Source organism: Lagopus leucura, unplaced genomic scaffold (assembly GCF_019238085.1).
Source record: "Lagopus leucura isolate 7727_CA_CO unplaced genomic scaffold, USGS_WTPT01 Super-Scaffold_100071, whole genome shotgun sequence".
Classification (NCBI taxonomy): domain Eukaryota; kingdom Metazoa; phylum Chordata; class Aves; order Galliformes; family Phasianidae; genus Lagopus; species Lagopus leucura.
The window spans coordinates 695,683-717,604 of record NW_024962313.1 but is presented as its reverse complement, the minus strand read 5'-3'; the positions used below and the strand labels follow the sequence as shown (position 1 = coordinate 717,604).

The window sequence follows — 21,922 nt, the reverse complement described above, 5'->3', positions numbered from 1 at the left end:
TGTCCATGAAGGTATCGAAGAACCGCGGAGATGTGGCACTGAGGAACGTGGACTGAGTGCATGGTGGGGGTAGGTCAGCGACTGGACGTGATGATCTGAGATGCATTTTCCAACCTTAATGACCCTAGGGTTCTATTCCATGATTCTAAGGGCAGATGTTCCCTTCTGCAGGCACGGTGGGACATGGAGGGTACACACAAGTGGGACCTGGCTGTGCATGGATATGAGACCTCTGGTTGAGCAAAGCCAGACCCAGTTCTGGGCTCAGGTAACATCCTGCTCCCCATATCCCATGTTTAGGTTAATATCTGACATCACCTTTGCTGTGATTTCCACCATTCTGCCCCACAGGCCCTATGCAGCAGAACATACTGCTACACTGGTGTCACATCCCACCCCCAGGAGAGCTGGAAGAGGTTTCTGCACAGGACCTGTTTTTGGTTTTTCGCCCAGCTGCATTGCTCTGAAGACTGATGAGTGCACTCTGGAAGCTAATTAGAAGTTTCTTGCACAGTTTGACTAAAATTGGTCAAACTGTTATGGAGATCCAGGTCAGAGACATTACTCAGATTTGGATTTGCTCCTTAAATTGTAGGTTTTGGAGTATGCTCATCCATCTGAACTAGAAAAATCTTTCCACTGGGCAGTCTGGGCCAAGGCAGGTGAGTGACAGTAATTAAGCACTGCTGCTAACGAGGCTTTTACTTTAGAGTTATACACCCTCCTCCTGGTGGCAATTTTCAGCCTAGAGATTGGTGTGAAAAGCTCCTGACTTGCTTTTAGTATGTTTTTATTAAGTAAAGTGAAGGTGAAGATATAGAACTCTGTTTTTCTCCTTCACTGGGCAGGGCCATATAGCAGCCCCAAGATGCTTCACAGCACAGTGCTGACCACTTACCCCTATCCCTCTTCTTGACTCCCTTCTCTTGCTGTGGGGACACTGAGCTGGATGGGGTAGGAGAGGAAGTTGTCCAGAAGGTTTCAATGGGATCCCACCTGTTCTGAGAAGGCAAAGCTTTGCTGCAAAGGAATCATGAGGGATGAGCCAAAGTACAGACATCTCTTGGCTATGGTTGGGTAAGTGAAGATTGTGCTCTTCAAAATAAGAGGGTGAAGGATGTGGTTGTCCCCCTCTACTCAGCCCTCATGATACAGGACCCATCTGGAGTACCATATCCATGTCTGGAGCCCATAATGCAGGAGAGAAGTGGAACTGTTGGAGAGGGTCCAGAGGAGGGACACACAGATGATCAGGGGGCTGGAGCACCTCCCTGTGAAGATAAACAGAGCTGGGCTTGTTTGGTCTGGAGAAGAGAAGGCTGTGGGGAGACCTCATTGCAGCCTTCCAGTATTTGAAGAGAGATTATAAACAGGAGGGGAATCAACCACGAGGCCCCCTCCAATCCAAGCCATTCAATGATTCTATGATTCCAGGACTGCAGCAACACCTGGGGCTGCAGAGGCATTGGCTCAAACCGTGAAGAGGTGCTGACAATTTGCTTTGCATTTCCAGCATTTGATGTTAGATAACAGCTGTCCCAAGCAGATGATTAATGCACATTCACTACCCACGAATGGGATTTTCCTTTGTTCACCAGAGCAACATGAACTGGAGTTCCAAGCTTTCACTGCTGTGCCACGGCTGTGCCATTTCAGAGAAGACAGAGCCCTGAAAAATTCATGTGCAGTTCTTGCAGGAAAAAAAAAACACCCTACAAACTTAATATGGGTTCTCCTGACACGCGAGCCCTCTATTAGGCCCTGTAAACTTTTCCTGACATTACCAGTTCATGAAAACTTTGATTTTGGCTGTTGACTAAATCTTTAATCTTCCTCTACCTGCTAGCCCTGTCTCCTTTTCTTACTTAAAAAAACATTTTGGATTTGTCTTCGATGGCATCTTTCAAATGTCAGCAGTTACCAGACTAACATGGAATGCAAAGGCCTTGGCAAACAGTCTTTTAAAGAGCTGGGGCATATAAATTTAAAAGCATGATATAATCTAGGAGGAATCCATCAGGCAGGGGAGCCTCTTGCATGAAGTGTATTGAGAAATGAACACAATATGAGCAGAAGGAAAATTGCTTTTTCCCTTTTGAATTTTTATTCACTTACCAGCAATATTTACTAGTAGCAGGCAGAATCTATTTTTCATTTTCTGGGGAGATGGGAGAATTCTGGTGCCACTCATCTTGTCACCAAATTAAATCTGTCGACTCGCTGCCAGGTTGCCGCGATATTAATGATACACTTGTAATCCCTTTCATTTGGGAGGGCTGCGGATGGAGAAGTGAGACACTTGACCATTGTTCACACATTGTAATAGAAGGAAAAAACAGCGCTTCTGAACGGCTGGGAAACCGTGGCTCCCTCTGCCATTTATTCCCCCTGTGTTAACAGAGCCTGGCTGCAATCAGCTCTCACGGCTCGGTGTGTGGACACCCGGCCATTGCTGGCTTTTATGTAGTAATCAGTCTCGTGTACCTTGGAAAAGACCTCTGAGATCACCAGGCCCAACTCCAACCCTTCCCACCATGCCCACCCACCGTGTCCCTCAGTGCTGTACCTCCGCATTGCTGGAACACCTCCGGGGATGGTGATTCTACCACCGCCTCCCTGGGCAGCCTTTTTGGGATGCCAGGATTTGGACTTGCAGGCTGTGGCACTGCAGGGGCTGATGCTCATGGCAGGATGGAGAGCTTTGCCCTTGGGAGTCACACTGTGGCTGTACCACTCTGTGCCCTTCCGGCTCACCAGACTCCTAATTAGCATTCCTTTTGCGTGCTTAATTAGCACATTCCTGCCTTTAAGTTATGGGCTGCTTTCCTCTATTTACACCCTCCTAAAACATCAAGGGAGAGGTCCATAAATTACATCTCATGAAAAACATTAATTGTTTGAACTCCTTCTAGGATTCATAATGTTCTTCTTGCTACCCACTTTGCAGGAGCAGGAACACAACATGAGAGGAGGCATCAGATCTATTTGAGCCCCTCCAGCCCCAGGCGTTATGCTATGATGCTTGGAGAAAGTCTGAAAACTGAAGAAGTATCTGCTTTCAGGCATATGGTCGGATTTTTGGGTACAGAGCCAGAAGTTGGATTTGATGATCCCTGTGGGTCCCTTTCAACTCAGGACATTCCGTGGCCCCCACTTTTCCTGCATTCCTGGAAGAGACCAACACACAGCAGAAATCCAGGCTGGTACTGGTGGAGAAGTGAAGCTGAAGGATAAGGAATGGACTCTGCTGTGTTTGTTGTCCTTGTGTGGCTTCTTCTGCAGCTCTAGGACATGGCCTAAGTGGGACTGGTCTGACTGGCTGATGGAACTTGATGCACTGTGCTGAACCTGGCTGCTGCAATTCATATCCTACGGTTCCAATCTTCACAAACATGGGAATCTGATGTCTAGGATTGAAGAAGTCTTTTGGCATAGAGCTCACAGGTCTGAAGGTTGCTCTGCACTTTCCCCCACAGCAGTTATCATCACTGACCATTTCGTACCAGCCTACCAAGGCTCAGATCACCCCAGATCTGGACCACACCAGCTGGAGCAGATTTATGCCACTTTTCCTCTCTCCCCAGAGAGATGCTGAGGCCACTTTTCTGGAGTCCCCAGTGCTACTTTTCCCCAGGACAAGGAATCTCGTGCAGCCTCCTGGGGACAGGCACTGTGCTTATAGGCTCAACTCTGCATGGCATAACTTCTCCTCCAAGCAGCAGCTCCTAGTCTTTTACTACCTTGCAGTGAAGGAGTCTGAAGAGTTACTGTGCCCTATGCTTCCTATAGGGTTGGTTAGACACGAGCTGGAGGCTGTGAGGCATTTGGCAGGCATCCCCTCCATTTACATGTAACAAGCTTTAGCTATTGAACTCTCATTAACAATTAAAGTGCAGCCAAGACCTTGGCTAATGAGAAAAAAATGTCACCCTGAAATGTGAGCTGGCCTGGTGCCTCCTGCTAAGTGCTGAGCAGATGAGATCAAGAGTTCTTCCTGCCAGTGCTGCTGCTTGGGCCTGTGTGCTGACAGAGATCACAGAATCATAGAATATCCCAAGTCAGAAGGGACCCACAAGGATCATCAAGTCCAACACCTGGCTCCACATGGATCCTTGGATGGATTCATCCACCATGCAAGGACACTGAACCTGGAGGAGACACACAGGGAGCTCTGCCATTCTGAGATACCTCTGGGGTATAATTTCATGCCTGTTATCACACGTAGGAACCTCGTGATCTTCAGGTGCAATTGGGTGCTGTCACAGTCCAGGTACATTTCAGTGGATGAACACTGGGCAGACCACCCATGATTGCGTAGGGGACTCGTGTAACGGTGTGAATGTTGGGCTGATGTATCAGTCCAGGCTGTGTGAGGAAATGTTGAGGGAATTAAGAGCCCTCTCTCCATACTGAGTGACGTTCTGCACACACTGTGCCCTTGCCCAGTGTCCCAGGCAGCCTGCTGCACTCAGCAGAAGGGAGCACTGCGTGGGACGTGCGTGTCATCTTCAGATGCTTTCTACATCATCCTAGGAAAGAATGCAACAAGGCAGGCAGTAATTCTACATGCATGCTTTGCATCTATCTGGAATTTACACATTACTGCTATTGACACTCATGAGTGTTTTTAGTCATACAAAAATATTACTTGTGTTCAAGGATGCTCCATGGATACCAGCAAACCTTCCCAGTGAGAAAAGCTTCGCAGGAAGTTTGCTGCTGAATTCAGCCTCCCTGATCTCCAGTACTGGCGTTTCTGCAGTGTGCATTCACTCTGTATGTGCTTTCTATAAGTTGAATGGTTATTTTCTTCTTTTCTTTTAAGATATATTTGAAAATGTAAGTCCAAATCACATCCACGGGGGTTCTTTTGGTCTGTTACAGATCATGGAAGAAAATTGGAATCCTGTCAGCCATCTTTAAGAAATAAACCTTGTGTTTCTATAGGATTTCAGCTTTCTGAATGGCCAAGAGTGTGGCACCACCACCTTGAGTGCTTGGAGATGGTATCTCATGGTCCTCAGCTTGCACAGTAAAAGCCTATCACCAACCAGCTTCTGAGCATAAAGACATATTGGGTTCATCACCGTTAGACACTGGCTGGCCTTTGGTTACTGTCAGCTCCATTTCATTTGGCGTGGGCTGGGAAGAGATGGCTGAGGCAGAAGGACTCAAAACACAGGGCTTTGAATCAGAAAAATGCCATGGAGAAGATGAAACAAAACTGAGGAGAAGGGAAAAAACAGATGTAGAAATGAGAATGGGAATTGTGACTTCCATAAGAGCAGTTTTGGTGGCTAGGGGGTTATCCCCAGAGAAAGGAAATGTAGGAAAAACAATTGTATTTTAGGAAGAAGAGCATTTAGAAGTTAGAAAATCAATACATAGAAAAAGGAAAAGTGTTTGGGGACTGATATAAAATCAGAAGTCAAGAAACCTCGAAAATATGTGTAGAAAGTGACGTATATGAGTATAACCCATGTTTGGCAGGGCTAAATTAATCAGAAGGATGTAGAAGATATTAGACAACAACGAAAAAAAGAAACAAAAAGACTCAAATCCCAGCGACGTGTCAGAGCCAGAGCAAGACAAAGTCCTTAGGGAGACATGAAGTTTGGTGGTCAAACAGAGGCAGCAGGTGGAATTTTCAGCCCAGTGAAACCCAGCAGTCTAATGATGTTGCTAATGCAAAAGCTGAACAAGCTGAGACTTTGCCTGTGAGGAGGGCTGGGAATGGTGCAATCCACAGAGCTTCATCAGTGATTAGTGCAGTTAAACATTTTTATCAATTATCTGTGAGTAAATGGAAAAAATGACTGCTAATTACAGCTGTAGCTTGCAGTGCCAGCTTTACGTTCAGGAATAAGGAACAGAAATCATTCTTACGCTGCGGAGCAATATCTTCTGCCAGAAAAGAAGAAGAAAAGAAAAAACGAAGATTTCCTCTGGGCAAAGCAGCTCCTGGGGCATGCAATGGCAGAGCAGGCACAGGAATGTGAAAGTGGGGCACAGTGGGTCAGGGTTATGTGCATGTACTTGTGGGCATCTGCCTGTGCAGGGCATGAAAACTGGCTGCAGAACTGAAGGGAGGAGGCTCCTTGTTTGGCGGTGAAGTTCTGGAGCTGAATGCTTGCTGCCAAAGACAAGAGTGAACCTGTCTCCCCAGCAGGAGTAGCAGTCGATCCCATCCAAAGGAAAAGGTGTGAATTTGGAGCTAACTTCTGACAAGCCCAGTGCTGGGCATTTATCCAAACACCATCAGATTTCGCCTTTTTCTATCCAACACCAAGCTGACTCAGGAGTAGGGCATGGTTTGAGCCTGGGTACAGCTGGATCTGCTGAGGAAGCACAGGAGAGCTGTGTGTAGAACCACAAACTGCCAACAAGATGTGCAGCTGGACCCCTGCATTCCACAAGATGGGCTCTGATTCCTAGAGCAGTGACTTGCTCTCACCAATGGTCTCACCAATGGTCTTCCCTGCGTCTTACCAAAGAAATCTCACTGTTGGGCTGTTGTGTTTTGTCTTCAGCTGTGCCGCTCCTGTACCCCACACGGACAGAAATATTTGAGCATCCATTTCTTTCTCTCTTCTGCAAAGCCTCATCCAGCAGAAGATTCCAGCATACCTGAAGGGAACGGTTTGCTCAAAGTGGATGAGACAGAAGGTATTTGGATCATGGGGTGTGCAGCTTCAGGTGTACCCCTGTGCAACACAGGTTGTGTTTGATCTTCGTAGGTGGGTTTCATCTCTATTTGAATTTCTCCAGCTTGCCTCTTGTTTCTCGACAGATCCTGTCTCTTTTCTGTAATGGAATAGTGACAGATCACTGCAAAGTGCACGTGTCATGTAGCTACTTACAGAAATGCATGCACAAGTGATCTCAACAGGCTTTTCCCACTGAGATCCTTGTAGTAGAAATTGCGCCATTGATTTTCCAGCATCCTATGAGCAATATTTATTTCCACATTTGCCAAATGCACATACTCCTTGCACAACAGAAATGTGCATTATTTTACCATTCATCAGGTGGCTAAGCATTTCCAGGCAAGACACAGAGCCATTTTCTGCACCTGCTCATCTGGAAGAGAAAATGAAGAACACTACATCCCAATGAAAAGGTGGAGGTAATTGAGACAGACAACATTTAATAATAGGCTCAGAATATGCCCAATAACCAGAAACAGCAGTTTTGCTCTTGCAAAAAACCTCATCCTGATTATTTTAATGGCTATGAGTCTCTATCTTAATAAGTAGGTGTTTGAGAGTAAGTAAAACAGCTTGTGCTGAAGGCAAATGAATACACCCAGTAGCTGCAGAGGTCTGAGACATCTGCATCCTGCCCCTCTGTCCTTCCCCCATCCAGGGCTCCCCTTTCCCTCTGCTTGAGGCCACTGCTGAGGGGGTGACACCTCAGGTCACGTTCATGGTCACAGCACTCCGTGGTTCTTGGGATGTCTCTTCCCATAGCAAAAGCAGGCTCTGCACCAGAATTTGCATCACTCAGAGATCTGGGCAAAGAAAAGGAGCTTTCTGGTGGCACTGAGTTACACGGTTAGTGTGCATGGTGAGGATGGGCTGATGGTTGGACTAGATGATCTTAGTGGTCTTTTCCAACCTTCATGGTTCTATTCTATGTTTCATTCCTTGATTTTTGGAAGGCGGAAGCTGCCCTTGTTGTCCTACACAGCCTGGAGCTGGCAATGACCTCTCCTGGATGAGAGTCTGAGCTCGGGCATGGAACAGGGCTGCTGCAGTCCTGCTTGGTCTATGGGATACCCCATCTTTCTCCTTCCCAGAGCAGTGCTTTGGCCTGTGCTCGCTTGCAGCCAGCAAGGTGGTTCCAGGGGCTGAAAGCAATCTTGCCAAGAGCAGCACTTTTCTGTCCCCTGGATAACATTTCTTTATTTGGCAACCTTGCAAAACCCAGTTAATATAACCACAAATAAAAATGCCTGTAACCGGCCATATATTAAGAGAGAACTGGCTAAATCCTTGGTGGGTGTAAGTCAGTGTGGCATCACTGGCTTCCAGGGGGCTACCTTGATTTACACCCGCTGACTTCAGGCCAAACATTTACATTTACAGCGTAGAGACATGATAAAATGAAATAAAAACAAAATACTAAACACGATTCCGTCTTCAAGCTTTATGTGAGCCATAAATGGGTTTGAAATCAATCACGTGCCTCTCGCGGGCCATGTAACTCAGACCAGAGGAGCGCGGTGCGGAGCCAATTGCTCACCCCACCTGCTGAATCGTGCAGAGATTTGTTGGTCTGCGGAGGTGCACTCCACACAAAGCACCATTTTTTTTGAGGCTGGGAATTATGCTGAGAAGTCAAACTCTCGGAAGGCTGGGGATGCTGGAATTAGGACTGTGTGGGGAGTGAGAACTTTTCCTGGTGCTTATGAATTGAGAAGTACCTTCTGTTCTCAGCCACATCTGATTTTCCCCACCTCACTCATTTTTTTCTGTGTGATTTCATCTTTTTTTTTTTGTTTCAAATCACGCTCTTTATCACTGGTGGGAAATTTCTTTAGGGATGAGACACTAAATGGCATTTCCTTCACTGTTGATCTACCTCTGTTACCTGTTCCATTTCAGGTTTGTACCTGGGGCATTTGACATCACCACTGTTCAAAAAGTTGGAAAGACAGCAACGAAATTATTCCTAATCTTGTCTCTAGGCTGCTTCAGAATGTCTGTGTTGCTTAAAAAGGCAGATTTGCTACTGGACAGAGACTGAGAGCTACAACGTGAGGCTGAAGGGACGGGTGCAGTTAAAATCAACTAAAAGTGGTTGTACAGAAGTTTTGACTTTTGCTCTCAATGAAAACTGGGAGTTTTGGGGCTTGCAGAGCAGAAAATCTGCTTTCTGTGTTGCTTTAAAGCCTTCTCCTCAAGTCCATCCGTGGTTGTGATGTAAATGGTGCAGGTCATCCTTGGAGCCTTCGCTCCTTTTCTGCAGCAGCAGTGTGTAGAATGGCAGCTCATTGGCTCAGGGCTGCTGCATACTGCGAGAGTTTGTGTTGCCTTCTCCTTAGAGATGTTTGAGTGACCTTGAAACACGAAACCCATCTTGATAACTGCATCACAGCTTTTGGTGATCCAAGGTCACACTCTGGACAGGACACGATGGACATCCTGCAACCCACAGCCTGGCAATGCTGTTTGTCCCAAGCTGTCGGTATCTCTGCTGAAAAAAAAGAGAAATGTTGCAGACTTACATGACAAGCCAAATCCTGGGATTTATCACTGCCTCCTGAGGGATTAGAGCAGCAGGAAGGAGCTGAGCCTGTGTTTTCTTTCTGATGGGTGATTGCTGTGGATGTTGCTTCTTCTTAGCCTTCCTGACAAGAGCTTCGGATTTGCTTCTTGCATCTAAGCTGTGTGATGAATGGTTGGGGTGATTCCATGGACCTTTGCAGCAGCTTAAGATGCTGTGTGGTTTTGTTGCTTCCTGAAGTTGCTGTGGCAGCAGGCAGCCCCGTGGCTGCGCCAGGAGCCTCCGGCCCCATCTCTGTGCTATGTGAGCACTTCTCAAGCAGGTGGGCTCTGTGCCTGGCCCCTTTGGCTTCCCCACTGCATCCAGGGTAACTAATGATGCTGGGAGAGACATTGAGGCCCTTTTCCAGAAGATCTCCCATTGGTCTTGCCATTCACAAGCAATGCATTTCAATAGCAGTCCTTGGAGAGAGGAACTAGAGAGGTTGGACCACAGCGTTTCCAAATATCTTCCTGGACCAGTACAAATACTGGTGGTCCCTGGAACAGCCCCAGCGTGGCACGTTCCCAGGGCTGTGAGTTCCACAAGCTGCAGTGCCAGGCAGGGATGCTCACTTCATCCATGCAGGCTTTGGGTGCTGTACACTTGGGTTGCCTGAATGCACTTCCTGGTGTTTCCTTGACAAGGCACTTCTTAAAGCTTTTATTTTCTATTTGGGAACTAGGGTAGGAATTTAGGAAAGGCCAAACATCTCTAGGAGCTCAAAGATGTGGTTTTAGGCTCAATCTGGGCTGGCAGGATTGAAAGAAGTCAGCGAAGACTGGTGAGAAGTCTTTAGAGGTGTGGTATGAAAAGAATTCCAATGACTGATCTTAACAGGGCCAGGGATTTGTGAGAGCACATTGACACTGGGCATCAAGCACGCAGTAATGAGCCTTAGTCATTAGAAAGAAAAGACCAGGCCTTTACATTTCAAGGTGAAGCAGAAGGGTTGGTCGTGGCCCCCCCCAAAAAATTCAGTAAACAAACGCAGTCTGGAGAGGAAAGGAGCCAAGCTCAGATGCTGCAACGTGATCCAGAGGGAACCAGATTGATTTTGTAAAACTTCTGTCAATGCGTTTTAGCAAATCAGTGCATCCCATTTGGCCTGGCTTCCTTCAGGGAGGTCACTGGTTAATCTAATGCAGGCAATGAACCACTTCCTTTCTGTTTATTCTTTGATTCTGCTTTTCTAGCAGGTATGGCTTTGCAACCAGCATGAGAAAACTGTGTTTACTGCCAGCACCTGAAAGCATTCCGCTCCAACAGATGCCTGTATTTCATTTCAAACACATCAGGATGTCTCTAATTCTCTGGCAATGGGAAGTTGTGTGTAGTGAATTCTGGAATACTTTTTTAATAAGTTCTCTAGTAAGGATGCAGTTAAGCTGAATTTTAAAAGCAAAGATAAAATGTCTGGTTGCCTTCTTATAATAATCTCTCTTAGCAGTGAACAATGAAAGCACCTGTATGATGCGTACAAATGAAGTGACTGCAATTAAAAGTTATGCAAGCAGGAAAATTGTCAGAAGTCTCTGTAAGAGCAGGGAAAATATCACTAATAGACTCTGGGAATAAGGGCTGTGGAAGGCAGAGACATGGGAAATATTTATTGCAATATGTCATTGCAATGCATATAAAAGAAGCAGGAAGGCAACACACCAAAAGGAGACTTGGCCTTTTTTTTGTACTTGGGAGGATACATTGGAGAATTTTCTTTTGGCAACAGAAGATGACAAGGAAGTGTCTGACGTTTCTGTGATCCACATTTGCAGCTTCAGGTTCTGAGATAAGAACACTCTGAATGTTTTTCAAGGATAAATCAGCAAGAAGATGATTAAAGTTGTTTGCTTTCAAAATGTATGCCCTGTCTGATTAATAGACAGTTCATAGCTTTTTTGGAGCTATTACTCCAGGCTGTCTTCAGCTGCATGTCATGGAATCATAAAATCATGGAACCATGATGGTCGGGAAAGACCTCTAAGATCCCCAAACCCAACCCCAGAAGATTCTACCGTGCCCATAACCATGTTCTTCAGTGCCACATCTCCATGGCTCTGGAATATCTCTAGGGACGGGGACCCCACCACTCCCTGGGCAGCCTGTGCCAATATTTCACCTCCCACAGACATCAGTATGATAAACTGATGGATAGCGTGAGGATGAAACGAGCCTATCTGTCCACCCAACCCCAAAGCAGATCAGCTCAATGCATGCTCACCCAACAGATTATTAACAAATCCCTGATGACGATCACGTATTCCAGCGCTCTACGCTTCAGAAGGCTTCTCAGACATCAGGAGGAATTTCACCTTCGCTGGGCTTCAGGCTCAGTCCTTGCACTCATCATCTCCAAAATCCAGTTGTGCCAGGAGAAAATCCAAACATTATACACGGCCAAGAGCTTCACACGAGCTGAAGCAAATGGTATCCTGGGGTCCATCAAAAGAGGGGTGGCCAGCAGAGACAGGGAGGTGATCGTCCCCCTCTACTCTGCTCTTGTGAGGCCCCATCTGGAGTACTGCGTCCAAGTGTGGAGCCTGCAGTACAAAAAGGACAGGGAGCTGTTGGAGAGGGTCCAGAGGAGGGCTGCTAGGATGATCAGGGGACTGGAGCACCTCCCCTATGAGGACAGGCTGAGGGAGTTGGGCTTGTTCAGCCTGGAGAAAAGAAGGCTGTGGGGTGACCTCACTGCAGCCTATCAATACCTGAAGGGAACCTACAGAGGGGAGGGGAATCAACTCTTTGGAAGGGTTGATATGTGTAGGACGAGGGGAAATGGTTTTAAGTTGAGGGAGGGGAGATTGAGGTCGGACATCAGGGGGAAATTCTTTACCCAGAGAGTGGTGAGGTGCTGGAACAGCTGCCCAGAGAGGCTGTGGATGCCCCGTCCTTGGAGGTGTTCAAGGCCAGGTTGGATGGGGCCCTGGGCAGCCTGGTTTAGCATTAAACGTGGAGGTTGGTGGACCTGCATGTGGCAGGGGGTTGGAGATTCATGATCCTTGAGGTCGCTTCCAACCCTGGCCATTCTGTGATTCTGTGAAGCTGTATGACCAGCTTCAAATCAAATAGGGAATGCTTGGGCAGTGTTTCACTGCTCATTTTACTTCAAGAAACAGCTACCATAAACAAAAAATGAAGTTGGGAGGTAGCATTTCATGACAATTGCTTGCTCTGAAGCTCCTGAAGAGTTTCGCATTTTTCAGGCAAGTCAAGCAGAAGAGGCTAAGTGCACCCAGCTGTAGTACAGAAAATTGGGGAGTGCTGCAGTCCATGTAGGAAATAAAACCCATGAGCAGTATGCTTTTCAATGGATGGTACACAAGACAAAATCATAGGATTACCTGTGATTGATCTAGACAGTGGTGCCAATTATGTAATGTAATGTAATTTTGGGGGATTGCTGGGCCTCTGATAAAAGGCAAGGCTGTGAGTGAGGTCTGAGAAGGAGAAAAAGGAGCAAGAGATGATGTGCAAGAAGCCCCAGCCACAGCTCTCAGCAAAACCGTCAAAATTTGCCAAGTGAAAATATCTCCATCATCTGAAAATTTGCCTGCTGGGAGGAGAAAAAAGAGAAGTCTGGGCACTGCCAGGTTGTATTCATGCCATGGAAGGGAATCTTGCAGACTGTGAGTACTTTGCATCATTTTTGTGGCCCTCCTCTGGATGTGCTCCACGTCCCACAGAGAGAGTGGTGAGGTTCTGGAACAGGCTGCCCACAGAGGCTGTGGATGCCCCATCCCTGAAAGTGTTCAAGACCAGGTTGGATGGACCCCTGGGCAGCCTGGTTCAGTTCCAGATCCAGAGTTTAGTGGCCCTACCTTTGGCAGGGGGTTTGAACGTGGTGATTCTTGGGGTCCCTTCCAACACAAGCCGTTCTATTTCGTGACTCTCTCCTGTACTGAGGACTGCACAGTGCTCCAGGTGGGCAATGGGAGATGGCAGCAGAGGTGATCTGATGCTGAGGGCGAGCTGGGGCAACCCTCGTGTTGTTCTGCATGGGGTGGGATGCATGCAGCTCAGCTAGACGTCCTTGCAGAGTGTGGTTGTGACTGTGGCATCAAAGCAGTTGGTGCCCTGAACTTTTAGTCAAGCACAGGCTGTGTCTTTGATGACAGGTTTCCACTTATGAACTCACAGGTAATGGATGATGAAGATAAGCTGCCATGTTATGTAACTTAAAGTGAATTTTGTCTGCGTGGTATAGCTAAAATAAATGTGTTCATTCCCACAAAATGGCTGGTCTGTCACATTACCCTGTGTCCTCATTGTCTCCAATTGAGCCAAATGGTGGCTATTGGAGATCTGATTGCTTTAAAAAGCAAATTTGTCACATCCTTCATTTCCATTTGTACGGAGAGGAGAGCCTTTCCTCCACGCACTGTGATGGCTGTGGCCACTCACCACACCAGCCCCAAAGCAGTGCTGGTTCTGATGCTGCTCATGGATTGTATCTTTAAACAAAGGTGCAGCTCCGATCCTTTTCCATGCAGCCTGTCACAAACGAGCTACCTGCATGCAATTACAGTGATGTTAATCCCACCTTTAATTCTTTATCAGCTGAACCCTGTGTTGGTTTTCCCACTAGCTTAGGTAACTGATTTCAGGTTAGGGACCTTCATGGGGCACAGAGAAGCAAAACCTCAGCATTCTCACCATTTCCTGAAGCTCCCCGTTGTCCCTGATGTAGTAAAAATTAATAAAAGCTGGATTTCTCCTTGTTGGCTGGTGGGACACTGAGGGTCTGCTGTGATTAGTGTGGATGGGCTTTTCACTCTCCATGGAAGGCAATGCTCCACGGCTCCCCTGCTACACCAGCACATCCTCAATCTCCTTCCCACACAGCACATCAGTATTTCCACTCCAGTCTTCCCTGCCTCATTATTAGTAATTTCACCATCTCCACTAATAGCAGATCTGCTGACTGGTGCTCTTTGGTGAACCCTCTGCTTCCTTTCCCAGTGGGAAAGGCCTTGCTTGGCCCCCTGTTCCTTCCTCCCTGCCCTCTATGCGTGCCCTGCACTGGGGAATGGGGAGCAGGCAACACTCTTCATTCTCTGTGTGTCTTCCCATAACAGGAGCACTATTTCATTGCAACTTATTCCTTTCTTTGAAACCTTTGAATAATTTCCCTCCATAATCAAACTTTTCTATCCCTAAATCAGTTTTATAACCACCTTGTTATACCTCGAAGCTCAAAATGAAAAATTTTTGTTATAAATAACCGGGCTGTGCTTTGAATACTGAGTAGGGCAGCAGATTTCAGAGCAGGTGTTAAAGGGGATGTCCACCCATTGACAGAAAGGAAGAATCAATGAGGTGGGATCAAGAGCATGCAGTTATCCTCCTGACTTTCCAAGGAGGGGTGTGTTTGACTTCAGGGAGCTCCATCCTCCTCCTCATTTTTAGCTGCGTGTCAGGAAGAAGGAATTTGTTGCTGGCTTGCAGTTTATGTGATGGTTTTATTTAACAGATTCATAAGGCTGGAGAGATGCATTGGATCATTGCACCTGGTTTCCCGCACACTGCGAGCCATTACATTTCACCAGGCTCATCATGCAGTGCACCCAGTGACTTGGATTTGACTGAAACATACCTTTCAGAAAGATTTCTTCAGGCTACTTTCACTGGTGGTTAAACGCAATCCTTCCAAAAAAGTATCTAATTTATACTTTGAATGTTGCTGGCTTTGGCTTCCAGCTCTTGTTCTGCTTTTCGCAGAGAAGTCACAGAGTCTTTATTGTGTGATATTTTCTCCCTCTGAAGGTATTTAGATGCAATGATGAAGTCACCTCTCAGTCTTCTGTTCTCAAAAAGCTAACCAGCTTGAACCCTGTAAATCTCTGCATGGAAGGTGTTCCTCCTGCCCCTTAAATCAACTTTGTGGTGCTTTCCTGTACCACACTGGTTCCAACTTTTTTATTATTATTATTATTATTTAAGGAAAGACCTACACAAATACCATAATTTAGCAGAACATGGTGTTAAACTGAAGAGAGAATAATAGACCAATCCCAGGCTCTAGTGAATGGCCCATATGCCTGCCACCCAAACAAATAATTACAGAGCTGTAAATGAGGCACGGGCAGCTCGTTTATCTCCGAGCTGCCTCAGCAGCTCCTGCTTGCCAAGAGGCTCAGTAAGGTGGGAGCTCTTGCATACCCATACTCTGCACATCCAGTTCTGCTCAAAGTACCAGATGATCCAACGATGTGTTACCCAGACATGGAGGGCCCAGCTCTCGTGCCCTTCATAAGGAATGTCCCACCCAGGGGAAAAACACCGAACACTTCATGCAAACTCTATGGTAACTCTCCCTCCATCCCAACTAGTGAAGCTTTTAAGGCCATTGCCCCTTAGATCAGCTCTCACAGGGATCACACTGTTAACTAACTTCCTCTGAGAAGACTGACGTTTAGCCAAGGAAAACACAAATGGCCAAAGCCTAGCTGTTCCTGTGAATCCCTGCTAATAGCAAGACAGGGAGCTAGACACTGTTAACCATCAAGGCTGAAGGCAGCTATAATAATCACGGTCATTAAGCATGACTATTTGGCTATTAAAGAAAGAAGAGAAGATGAGAGGCAGAACACGAATGGCAAACAGCGGTTGGACCCAGGCAGAGGCTCTGCAGAGAGCTGATAATTGAGATGTGTGGGCAGGGAGCACGTGTCCCCAGAGGGCTCCTCTCCTCTTGTGAGCCAAAGACAAAGCACCTCCTTCCCCAGAGCTGCTGCTGAGTCCTACCTGACACTTTTTAGATAACTGAAGAAGCTTAGAGATGGGTACAATAGCTGTATTTGAGGGCTGGAGAATCCTCTTTGCAGATCTAAAGTAATTTAAATGGTATCTGCATATGCAAATGTGAAGAATCTCAGCTAAAGCCAATGAAACCAAAGAAAGCATTTGAATTAGTTACTTGAAAGAAGTCACTCGAAGGAGTAGTCTCGAAAATCACAAAATACCTGGATACGAAGAGCCCTAAATCCAAATTAAATCCCACTATTTCCCTCTGTTTATCAAGATTAGCTCATGTCTTTTCTCAAGGAACAAATAGTATAAGCAAGTTGGTATTTAACAGGAGAAGCTGTTAATACCTTCAATTACAACAGCATTTCATTATCCCATTAAATTCATTACGGGAATACATTAACACTGACTCCTTGCCAGAACACTGACAACTTCCTATTGCTCCCAGTGCTGAAGAAATAATGTGCTGTGTCGCATCAGAAACCTGGTGTGTCACAGCTCCTCATTGTTCACTATTCTTTGCTTTAGTTACCCAGCCATTGCTTACCTGAAAAAATTAGCTGCCTCTGCTAGAAGGACAATGCAGGGCCTGACATCCTGTGCTTTGCCCTGCGTTGTTGTCTGCTCGTGAATAAGGAGCACGTTTGTGTATAGGCAGTGTGACCCCCATTGCTTCTGGTGCTGTGGTGGAGGGTCTCAGAGCATCCTCAGAGTTAATTTTCCTCTGATTTAGCCCACGGTCCCATTTGCATGGGGATAAATCGCTGCTCTGTCAATGATTTTTCAGCCTACCTAACCAGTCTTCTTAGGAAAATCACTTCTTAGAGTGTTTTGAAACAGGACAATCATCAGCCATTACAGACTGTCTTTTCTATTCAAGCCTTTGGAGGTGATTTATATTCCGAGGCAGCAGCATGCTCCCCTTTGAGGGGTCTGGGAAAAGAAGGTCCCCAAAAAGGCCCTTTTCTTTCCTGAATGCAGAAAGCCGTGTACCCCAAATCCACGTGCCAGGCAAGGCAGCTGCAGCACCACTCAGATCAGGGATGGGCTCATGTCTCTTCTGTGCTCAAGCAGATGCTGCCTCGAGATCCAGTTATAACACCGAATGGCCTTGTTACACTCGTACACATCCATCTCCTGCACTGAGAACAATAGCAATGGAAGTTATTATATGAGGCGCATATCTGGAAACGGATCATTTGTAAATAAATGCTTCTGAAGGAGCTTATCAAGGCAAAAACAGCCAGAAAGGTTTTGACCTTTAAGCAGAAACATGAATTTAGATGTAAGAAAGGTCTCCTACAATGCATTCTCCAGTTCTAAATGTTCTTCTTAACATCTGAGGAACAGAGATGTTAGCATGCTTATGAAATTGATTCATCTTAGTAAGAGGAGTTTCTAAATCATACAATACATTCTCGAAAGGAAGACTTTTTCTTGCCCAGCCTAGGTAGAAGTTGCCCCGCTTTCATTATGTACTTTACAACTTCTGGTAAGGGTTGCTGGGGTCATCTGTATTGATCCTAAGTAAAGCACTTCTCTCTTCCTGAAGACAGCTCTTCTTAACTGTAAATGTTTGGGAAGTCTTTTCTCTAGGAGTGTTATTTCTGCGTCTGAGTTGTCTTGTTTTTAAGAGGGCAGTCATGCAATTGTTTCCTTCTGACCCAAAGTTTCTTGTGCTATCATTAGTCCCATGCAGTGCATTTACAGTGTGCAATTAAAGGCCTCAGGAAAGAATTCTGCATAGGGTGCAACTGCTGATGACAATGCTACGCAGTTTGCTTTCACACTAGAACACAAAAGGCAGTAGGGTATTTAGCTCCAACAAGGTGAGGGTACATAAAACAGAGCTGCGGATGCTGTGTGAAAGCAACAGGGACATGGCTTATTGTAGAAACCACTGGTGTGCTCCCTCTTCTGTGACAGACTCTTGCACAGATCCCATCCCTTGAAGAGATTCGTCCATGCCCAAGCGATGGTAATTTGGCACTGGATCGCTCAGTGCTCACGTCATGTTGCTCTTCAGTTGTCTCCCTTAGGGATGGTTTTGGTTTTCTGAGAGCTTTGCTGGGAGCTGGACAAGCCTTGGCCCTGGGTTCACTGGAGAGAGATGGATGGGACATGGTTCAGTTCCTGAGGAAGAAAAGGGTGTTTCTCCTCTGAGGCTTTTTCTAGGGTTTCCTGGGGTTCATCTGCACCACTTGCATGGCAAACTGGAGGATGATGCAGAACACAACAGTTACTGACAGTAGTGGATGGAGAGGGCCTCACTTCTGCTCCTGAGGACTCTCCAAAGCTGTGTTTCTCATGCCCCAGATACCTTCAGTACCTTCCCTTCCCATCTGCATGAGGACAGGCTGTTCACACCACCTGCCCCAGCAGTGAGATGCAGAGCTGGGGTTCCCAGACCATTTCTATACCACTTCTGCCTCTGAGAATCTCCTTATTCCTTTCCATGCCCCTGACAGACTGTTTCTACTGCCAGACATCAACTCTCTGTATTTACAGCAGCACGAAGCCACCAGCTGAGCTGAAACCAGCGTATTGCCTTGGCCATTTATTCCCTTCCTCAGTTTATTCCCTGTATCATCTGTCTCACCCCTTCCCCTGTGTCATCTCCTTTCTGCCTAGATATCCTCAGAGTGGGCAGAGCAAGGCACGCTCTGTCAGCTGCTAGCAGGGATACACTGCTCCCAGAGGCTGATGCTTGTGTTGGTTTTGAATGGCATTAAGAAAAGCCATGATGGCAAGAAACATCACAATGAACCCAGCTGTGTGAAAGATGTTTTCCAGAGACACGGTCATGTTTTCCTTATTCAGCTGGTGTTTCCCCACTGCGTTCTCACCTTCTGGGTATTTGTTAGAGGGGTGCTGCTGGGGCATTGGTCATAACTTCACAGCTCATTGCTGCAGTGCCTTTCACTGGTAATTGCTCCTTCAAGGCGTGACAACACTTGGATCTATTTCTCTACCGAGTATCTCTCCTTCCTGCACTGTGCTATGGCTGTGTGGCTGGGGTGGATTTGGGATGGCTGCTCCAGGTCTGGGCTCTGGTGCAGAATGCAGGTAACCGGGCAAGCAGCCTGGGGTGAGCTACCAGCTAAAATGGAGGTTCCTAACATGCTAGAAGAAAGGAGACCTGCCCAGAGCAGCAGAGCAGCTGTGACCATTTCCAGTGGAACCGTGGAGTCCCAAGAAGTGGGTGAGTGAGTACTGGGGGACACGTGCAGCTGGGAAGGGGCTGGTGCCTGATCATGCGTGATGGTTGCTGGGGGGAAGGTTCCAAGTGGGGAAGGCTCTGAGTGTGTGCACCCCATGCGTTGGAGGGGATGTAGGTGCGATGACAGCCACATTCCATGGTGCATAAGGTAGCTGGAAATAGGCAAAAGGTAAGATTTATGCTGCATGGTCTGCGGTATAAATGTAAGCCATTGCCTTGTCCTAATTGGGGTGCTGGGAACATCTCGGCAGTTCTGAGACAGTTCTGCAGTTCTGTGTAAATGCCTCATCAAAGTGGTAATGCATTCTAATTATTAGCAGAGCACTGGCTGCCTCATGAACCTGTAATATTTTGTGGCATTGACGTTACAATGAAAATGTATGAATAATAATTTTTCATTTAAATTACTAGCTGTGTGATCATTTTTTTGTAGTATTATGAGGTTTGGGGTAACTACTCCATAAATATGTAAATAACTTGTGATATTGATGTATTAGGTAATTGCAGGAGGATGCAACTTGTGATCCAAATTAGCTGAGAGCAAAAGTATCCCCAGGATTCTGTTTTGTTTGGCAGGTGGTGGTGAACGCTGGTTCTTGCATTTGCTCCTCAGTGTCTCAGGTGTGCCCACTGGATGACACCCGGGATGCTTTCTGCCTTGCTGCAGTTTCTGTGTCTAGTATCCCACCTGAGCTGGCACAGGTATCAGCCAGTGGGCAGCTGCCTGTGCAGGACTCCATAGAGGGCAAGGGATGGGGATGCTCCCAGGCACTCTGTGTTTGCAGTGAGACATGGTCCATAGCACAGCCCAGGCAAAACATTTATTTATTTATTTCTCTTAAGTTATTTTTGAATCTGTATCTGCTTCAGAAGAAGGTGTTCAGTATGAAAAGTTTATATTTCCATCAGACTTTTTCCAACTGGGTTTGAGGTTGTAATCCTCACTAAGTAAGCTAGGTCCTGACTCTGCTGGGGCCAGACTGGTCCTGTATGCACACCTGGGTGTGAAGGACTGGGCGCTGGTCCAGTGAGACTAGGCACAGGCCATGCTCTCTGTGCCTCCTGCTGTCACCTCCGTGGGGATAACGCAACAACCAGAGCAGCCAAGTTACTGGGGAATCTACAAGGACACGATCAGATGTCAACGCTCGTCTTGGTCCTTCTCCATTGATTGCAGTAGGCTCCTGACTCCTTCCTCACCTCTGTGGTCCACCACTGCCACCACTTAGACCAAGCAGAGTGTCTCCAAGATATGCTTGCAGGGTCCCCTAGGGCAGAATGTTGCAGCATTGTCTGTGTTGCCATAAGATGTATATTACTGCATTTTGAGTTGCTCTGCACCCCTCAGGTTTGCATCAGTATGACTTTGGGCTTCTTGATGGCATGGGAAAGCTGGAATGCCCCAAAGCTAGGGAAGGACACTGGGAGCATGAAGTGTCCTTTTTCACCACTTGGAGTGGGAAATGTCCCTGTCTGGTCTTGTGGGAAGAGAGAAAATGTGATGTTGTAAGTAAATTTTTCCATTGGAAATACCAGAGCAACTTGTGAACTAACTAAAACATGAAGGAGAGAAGTTTGTCCACACCAAGAAGAGGTGAAAACAGAAGCACTTCTATTAGAAGAATGATATTTCTGGAAGAAAGCAGCATGAGTGCAATCTCCTGGAGAGACTGGGGTCACTGTGGGAGTGGGGAGAGAAATGTTTGCGAGGTGCTGATGGCCCAATGCAGGGCAGGAGGGAATGATTATGAGATGCCCTTCGTTACCAGCACTGTGCTGTGGTCGCTGAGCTGCCTTTGGGAGCCTGGAGTTTACTGTGATGCCTACGTAAGAGCATCCTGGTGGGGCTCAAGTTGCACAGGGCCCACTTAAACCTCACCTTCAGCTGACTGTGCTCAGTGTTGCACCTCTGTGCACACACAAGGATGCATTCATACAGATCATGTCATTTGCACAGGTGCCAGAGCAGCCCTGGGTGACTGCTGGGTGACCTTCTGCAATGCTTTCAGGAAGCCTTATTTTGCTCAGCTGGGATTGATAGCCCTGCTCCTTAGCTGCCTGCAAGAAGGGCAGAGATCAGTAGGTTTTCCTTATCTCAGTGTCTGCTGCAACATGCATGTGCACTACATCATCTACTCAGTGATCCTCATGGGTCTGTCTGAAATCAGGATATTCTATGATTCTATGACTGCTTCCAAGCCCTGCCTTGTGCCCTGTGAACACATCTGCATGTGGATCCAATGGGATACAGTGGGGATCAGGACAGCCATCTCACACAGATACACGCAAGACGAGACTGCCATTCTCCACCTCAGAATGGAGAGCGGGGGCTCGGGCTTGAATACAGCACTGTCTGGTTGTAACAACACGGTGGAAACCCTAATGGCAGGGAGAAGACTGAGTTTCTGCTTTCTTTTTCCACAGAGGATTGTGGCCTGTCCCTTAGATGGTCGCTGTGGGGCAGACCATCCCCTCCTGCCACAGCCGTCCCCAGGCTCCTGGCTGGGCTCTGCATGGCGCTGGGCCGGCAGCGGGCCTGGCAGGGCTGCAGGCGAGGAGTAGCACCAGCAGATGAATCCCTAGGGATTAATTATTTATCCCTGACCGATCCAAAGGGATTTCAAACGTCCCTGCGAAGTGCCGAGTGCTACCTGCTGTCACCTCCCTGCTCTGGGAGGTCTATGG

At 47.0% G+C, this 21,922-nt stretch overlaps 1 long non-coding RNA gene across 1 annotated transcript; it reads left to right on the top strand.

The window, feature by feature from the left end:
* Positions 1-222: 222 nt before the first annotated feature.
* On the top strand, positions 223-11,130 carry LOC122188577. The gene is made up of 3 exons (XR_006181614.1): positions 223-268; positions 352-662; positions 8,607-11,130. It is a non-coding gene; the product is annotated as an uncharacterized LOC122188577 (long non-coding RNA).
* Positions 11,131-21,922: the final 10,792 nt, after the last annotated feature.